This window comes from Euprymna scolopes, chromosome 24 (assembly GCF_053919585.1).
Source record: "Euprymna scolopes isolate OS-2025 chromosome 24, ASM5391958v1, whole genome shotgun sequence".
NCBI lineage: Eukaryota > Metazoa > Mollusca > Cephalopoda > Sepiida > Sepiolidae > Euprymna > Euprymna scolopes.
The window spans coordinates 14054245-14061117 of NC_136505.1; positions in this window are offsets into that span (position 1 = coordinate 14054245).

Below are 6873 nucleotides of genomic sequence, written 5' to 3' on the forward strand. Positions count from 1 at the left end.
TGTTAACTTTAGACAAAATTGCCTTTTCGTTTTTTCATCGTGTTGTATTGTTGGTATCATAAAAGGGGCACCGTTGTATGATCGTCTTAATGTTGCTGTCTATTTGTGATATATGCATATCTAATTGTTCATATGCAGTTGTGTGTGTGTGTGTGTGTGTGTGTGTGTGTGTGTGTGTGTGTGTGTGTGTGTGTGTGTGTGTGTGTGTGTGTGTGATACATGTATTTGGGACATACCTTAACTTCATGCGTCGTTGCTCTTGTCCACCTAGAATTCATCTTGTTCTTGAAGAGGAGACTGGAAACCTGCTTTGGACGAATATTCATTCACTCCAAGACGATGATTTTTTTTTTATAGTGTTTTTATTCACCTTCCTGATGTCAATCGCAGAAGAATGGAAAGTGAATGTCTTTGCTTGCGTGGTTCTTCAAGGTCTTATTTTAACACATGTCAGCGTCCCCCCAGTGAAGGGGAGGGGACGACCTATTAAGCCGTCCACTCTTCTTTACATTCAAAATCCAACTCACTGACTCCAGCGAACCTGATCATGTGATTCACACGCAGATTCGATCAGCTGGCCTTCACTTCCGGTAAAACGTGTTTACCATATGATTTACTATATTTCTTTATGTTCGACCTATTTCCTAACAATCGGATTTTCCGATTATCGATATTCATCAAATACATTCGAATTTAAAAAAAAAAAAACCTTCTAAGAACACAGCAAGATACATAAAGTACATTTTTATGAAATTTCAAAAAAAAAATCGAAAAAATTTACCAAATAATCGATCTGACCGTTTTCGAGCCTATAGGGAATTGCAGGAAATGTTTTTGTTTGCTTGTTTTTTGACAAACGAGATCTTTAAATCGACATAAACGCTCAAAGTTTGATTCTTTCCTTTTCGAGCAAGCTGAGTCAGACATCTTGATTAGATACAACAAACAAGCGCGAGCGTGCAAAGAGATAACAGTGACTAGGTAATTAATGACACTGACTGGGAACTTGGGTGTGCCAAGTTCGAATCCAGTTCGTTCCACCGAAACACTTTCACTTAGAGACGTTGGCAAACTTTATACATGATATCATTATAGAAAGAACTTCTAATAGAAAAATATCGGGGAAACGAATGGAAACAAAAGTATCATGAATCATACTCAACAACAACAACGCACACACATACGCACTCACATACACATACACATAGATAACAGATTTCGAAATCAGTTTCCTGCTCCCTCTTTATTTTTGATACACTTGTTTTATACGCTAATATAAAAACAGGCGAGTTTTTCAACGCTAGAAACACAAACGAACGTAAACGCTAATGCAAAAGCAAAGCTTCGGCGAAATTTGTCGCCTGCGGCTTGTATGAAAATACAACGCGTTTATATTAAAAATGATTTTAATGTTTGGACTCACTACCTTTCAATAAACTGTCATGTTTATTCAATCAATATGCCATCGTTCAATCTATTGGTTTATCAGATGTTTTGTTAATAGTGATATTATCACTTTTTTCAATTAGAAAGCCTAGTGTCTGCGACGAGCATGCGCGGAAGCGCTCAAAAATTGTATGCCAATGTCTGAGTCTGGCCTATCTACGGCGAAAATGAGTTCGTTCAAAGGCTATAAAAAAGCTGATATCAGTCATCTGGCGGGTAAATCCCAAGGTTGCTTTGGTATCGTGTTGTGTTGAGTCATTGCGTTTGGGATTGTGTCGAATCATCAGAGGTGTTCGGATTCGAATCAACGGAGTTTTTCGGGATCATGTCGTGTCGAATCGTCGGAGATGTTCGGGTTAGAATCGATGATGTCGTTCGGGATCGTGTCGTGTCGAATTAACGGTGTTCGAGTCCGAATTGACGGTGTTGTTCATGATCGTGTCGGGTCGCCTGGATGAAATTGCTCGGGACAGTGCTGACGTGTGTAATATTTTCTCTCTTCCCTCGTGAATCAACATTGTCAATCCCTCTTTTAGATGTGTTTAGTTTTAATCGAAAAGTATATTATATTTATCGATTACAAGTTAAAGATGAATATACGTTCAATAATCTATCAACCACATCATCTCACACCCTTCATGCTGAAACTTTGCTAAAGGGTTTCATCTTGTTTTGTTTATTATGATTTTTCATTTTTTGAGGATTGAGAGATGTGGAAAAGGTCAGAAGTTGTTTGGGCAAAGCAAAGAGATGAATGAAGAATGATTTTTGCAACCATGATAAGATAAAGCACTAACAATTACCCACTATTATGGCATCGATAGGTATCACTAGAAGCTACTGCATAGTCCAGAATCCACTCACCAAATTGCTATACAGCAGCTTCAGTATTTTAGATAGGACAGCATTTTGAGGGGTTAATCCTTCAAGTCCTTGGCTATCAGGCGGATAACGTCAGCCCAGGTAAAACGCTTACCTCCAGTACAGTACATTAGTGTGGAGATTTAATAAGGTGTCTACTTAAGTGGGCGGCTCATCAGGAACTTGTTTACGTTGGACTTGAACACATCCAGGTTGTAGTCAGGTGGGGAGCAGACAGACGGAACAGAGTTCCACAGGCGTGCAGTTCTAAAAATGAAGCTTTGTTCATGGAATCCACGTTTTGATTTAGGCATAGATAAAGACTGGGGAAAGTTTTTGATAGTGGATTCAGCTAGACGGGTGTTTTTCGTAAAAGATTGACGAGGGGGGCCGGAGATTTGAGTTCAGACGAGCACTTGCCATGGAAATAACGATAAAACAAAGATAGGCTTGCAACGTCTCTTCTGTGGGAGAGAAGTTGCAGGGAAGAGAAAATGGCCTTCCCCACTAAGCCACGAAGTCTATTTTGTACTCTGTCAAGGCAGGATAGGCTGTTTATAGCAGCTCCTGCCCAGATATGGCAACAGTATTCCATCCTTGGACGTACTTGGCTTTTATACAGATAGAGAATTGCATTAGTAGTGAGATATCTTCTGGAGCGGTAGAGGGATCCCACCGTCTTTCCAGCGACCTTGACAACAGACTTGATGTACGTGTTCCATTTCAGATCAGGAGTGAAGGTCAATCACAGAAGCTTGTCAAAACATGGGGCTTCTCCTAGACGAGAGCCATCCATTTCAATTGATGTCAGATGTGGATCAGAGCGTTGATGATGTAAGGATAGGAGTTTCTCGAAATAAGTGATAATCTGAGGATACAAGGTCAGAAGAAAATGCAGAATGGAAATAATGTCACAACCAATTTTTTTTCTTAGAAATCTTTGGCCAGTAGTGTTGGATGAGGCCGAGTATTATCAAGATGGAAACTAAATTCGTTTCTGCTAACTAAAGAAGGTCAGTTTCAGTCAATATAGGTAGAAAATATTGCAGATAAATATAAAGGATGTTTTTGTATTCTGAAAGAAAAAGTTATGAATAAACTATGGTGATATTTTTAAGTTATGGTGATATTTTTAAGTAATAACAATATGTTTAAATAATAACAATATGTTTAAATAATAACAATGTTTAAGTAATAACAATATGTTTAAATAATAACAATATGTTTAAATAATAACAATGTTTAAGTAATAACAATATGTTTAAATAATAACAATATGTTTAAATAATAACAATGTTTAAGTAATAACAATATGTTTAAATAATAACAATATGTTTAAATAATAACAATGTTTAAGTAATAACAATATGTTTAAATAATAGCAATATGTTTAAATAATAACAATGTTTAAGTAATAACAATATGTTTAAATAATAACAATATGTTTAAGTAATAACAATATGTTTAAGTAATAACAATATATTTAAGTAATAACAATATGTTTAAATAATAATAATATGTTTAAATAATAACAATATGTTTAAATAATAACAATATGTTTAAATAATAACAATATGTTTAAATAATAACAATGTTTAAGTAATAACAATATGTTTAAGTAATAACAATATTCATAAAATAAATTGAAATCGTTTCAATTGTTACAGACTGATAAAAAAAAATTTGAATCGACCTAATGTGTACACCACCCCATGCTTTAGCTTTCAGGTCGATATGTTTTATCCCACCGTACTACTTTGTGTCACATCTTGCTCAAGTGTGAAGAAAGAAAATACGAACGTTGAGAAGGAAGAATACGACGCAGAAGGTTTTAGACATACGTTAATCAATGCAACACTTTTCCAAGTACTCTAACCACTGATTCACGGGGCCTTGTAGAGTTCGCAAGGACTCACCCGCGGTGCAGTGGTGAGAGTAATTGGAAAAATCAATTGTAAATATGATATTCACCTGAAAGTTGAAGTTCAATTCTCAGTGTCTGCGACCGAAAACTATAACTGTGAATTACTTACTTACGTTTATCCAGTCATGGTTGACGGAACAAGAGCATGCTACCTCGTAAAGTAAATAAAGCGTTCGTTCGATATTTCGTCCAAATTCCCGAGTTCAACAGAAAAATTCCCGAATTCGACAAGATACACCTGGAGAAAGTCGGAGGTTATATCGACCGATACGCTGTGAACACTACACTCAAGATAAGAACAGTAGTCCGATGTATCCAAATAGAATTTGATGAACGACATTATCATTATTATATTTTTGTTTTTGTTTTGGGCTTTTTTTTTGTTTGAATTTTTTTTTTTTTTTTTTTTTTGCGAGTTAGCACACTGGGCAAAGTATTCCTCGTAACATTTAATATTCAATATAGGATTTATTCTATAATACATGAATTAAAATATCATGTTTAAATGTATTCTAGGTCCGGGCAACGCCAGTCGTCCAGCTAGTTGTAAATAAATTCAAGTAAGGTATTCTACAGTATGAACAATATATCCTGCTACAAAAGAAAAAAAATTATAACAACCATTTCATCATTTCATGTATTCCGTTTTGGCTGAGTTTCATGTTCTTCCAAACACTTGGATTCTCGCCAAAATCAAAAATTAAATAAACTCACGCTAAGGTAGCAAAAGTAATTGTTTAAAAATCACATACATATTGAAATAGGCAATATCGACAAAAATAACTGAACAACATGCTTAGAAATAAAATTAATAGTTACCCACACACACGCAAACATAAATGAATTAAATAAATAGAATAATTTTTATTCCGTTTTCTACTGAGATATTTATTCACTGCGATAAAATTTCAAAGTACAATTACCAGTCCATACAGTTTTTAGGTAATTTGAAACACCTACCATTTGACAAGGAGTATTTTCCTCAAAATATATAAATACTCTTTATCAAATGGTAGACTATAGATTGGGGTTCAGGTGAGCACTTGCGATGAAAATAACGATAAAGTAGAGATATGCTCGCAAGAGAGAAAGGCATCCCCCACTAGGCTACTAAGTCTATTTTGAATTGTGTCAAGGCAGGATAAGCTGCTTCTAGGAGCTCCTGCCTAGATGTGGCAACAGTACTCCATCCTTGGACGTACTTGGCTCTTTTACAGGGAAGGGAATTGCATCAGTAGTGTGATGTCTACTGTTATTTGTTTGTTTAATATTTCGCTCAAATGAACACTCAGCTCATTTGCTCAAATGAACACTCAGCTCATTCGCTCAAATGAACACTTAGCTCATTTGCTCAAATGAACACTCAGCTCATTCGCTCAAATGAACACTTAGCTCATTTGCTCAAATAAACAGCTATTTTAGCGGTTTGGATCATTGCAGTAACCGAAGAATGAAAGCGAATATATTTTGTTCATTCACTGCATTTTTCTGCCATTTACTTTTTTTGAATATCCAACATATTTGGACCTAGAATTTGGGTTTCTGCAGCACAAAATCCTTATGAAATTACTACTGTTATTAATATTCGAGTTTTTTACATGAAATACGTTTTCGTCGACATCAGTAATTGTTTGCCTTGATATAATATATGATTAGTTACAGATAGATGCATACGCAAGTTGTTTCGCCATATATACATAAAAGGGAAATAGCTACATAAACATAATATGTTCTTAATAGATACATAAAGTACGAATTTTGCAATGAGAGATTGACTGAGATCTAGAAAAATGAGAAGGACGAAGAAGGAAAGGAATAGAACGACGTGATGTATATAAAAAAGGAGAGACAGAAAGGGGGATTTGAAGGGTAGTCAAGCACAGCATATTATCTGGATAATTACAGTGACTTCCGAGATTTTATCTTGAATTTCAACTGCGCAAAAACTAATTATTATTTGTATTGTGCCTATCTTTTTGCTAAGCATAAGTGCATAAGATACAGCTGTACTTAGATGAAGAAAGAAATGAACTTAAACACTAGTGATAGGACGATTACAATATTTTTCCCGATTCCAATACAATTACTGAACTTTTTTCTAAATTCCTGATTGCGATACAATTACCGATTCCGATTCTTTTGAAATTTCTAAATATAGAGTTGCTTTCTATTTTTTTCAGGGGGAGGGAATCGGATAAGCGAAAAAAATGTAATAAGTATATATATTTTCAGAAACGTAAAATACATTTTGTAAAGTAATCTACAGATTGTAGTTTTACTGTTAGTTTTTTTTTACATAGGCATCACGACGACTTATCAAGGCCCAGGGACCACGAGGATATGGGTTAAAGAGTTTACAGTAGTCTTTTGGACAAGATAGTAATTGTTAGTTATGAAAATTCGGTAAATTTGTTAACTTATAATGCATATATATTTATTATTTCATCGTTAATACCAGCAACGGAAAATTAGGTTTTATCAGTAAAAGAATTGATTTTGGCATCGGAAAATATGCATGAATTTTTTTCGTAATCGATTGTGATACCCCAAAAAGTAATACAAATTATCATTTGATCAAATGAATTCTCATCTCATTTGCTCAAATGAATGCTTATCTTATTTGCCCAAATGAACGCTCATCT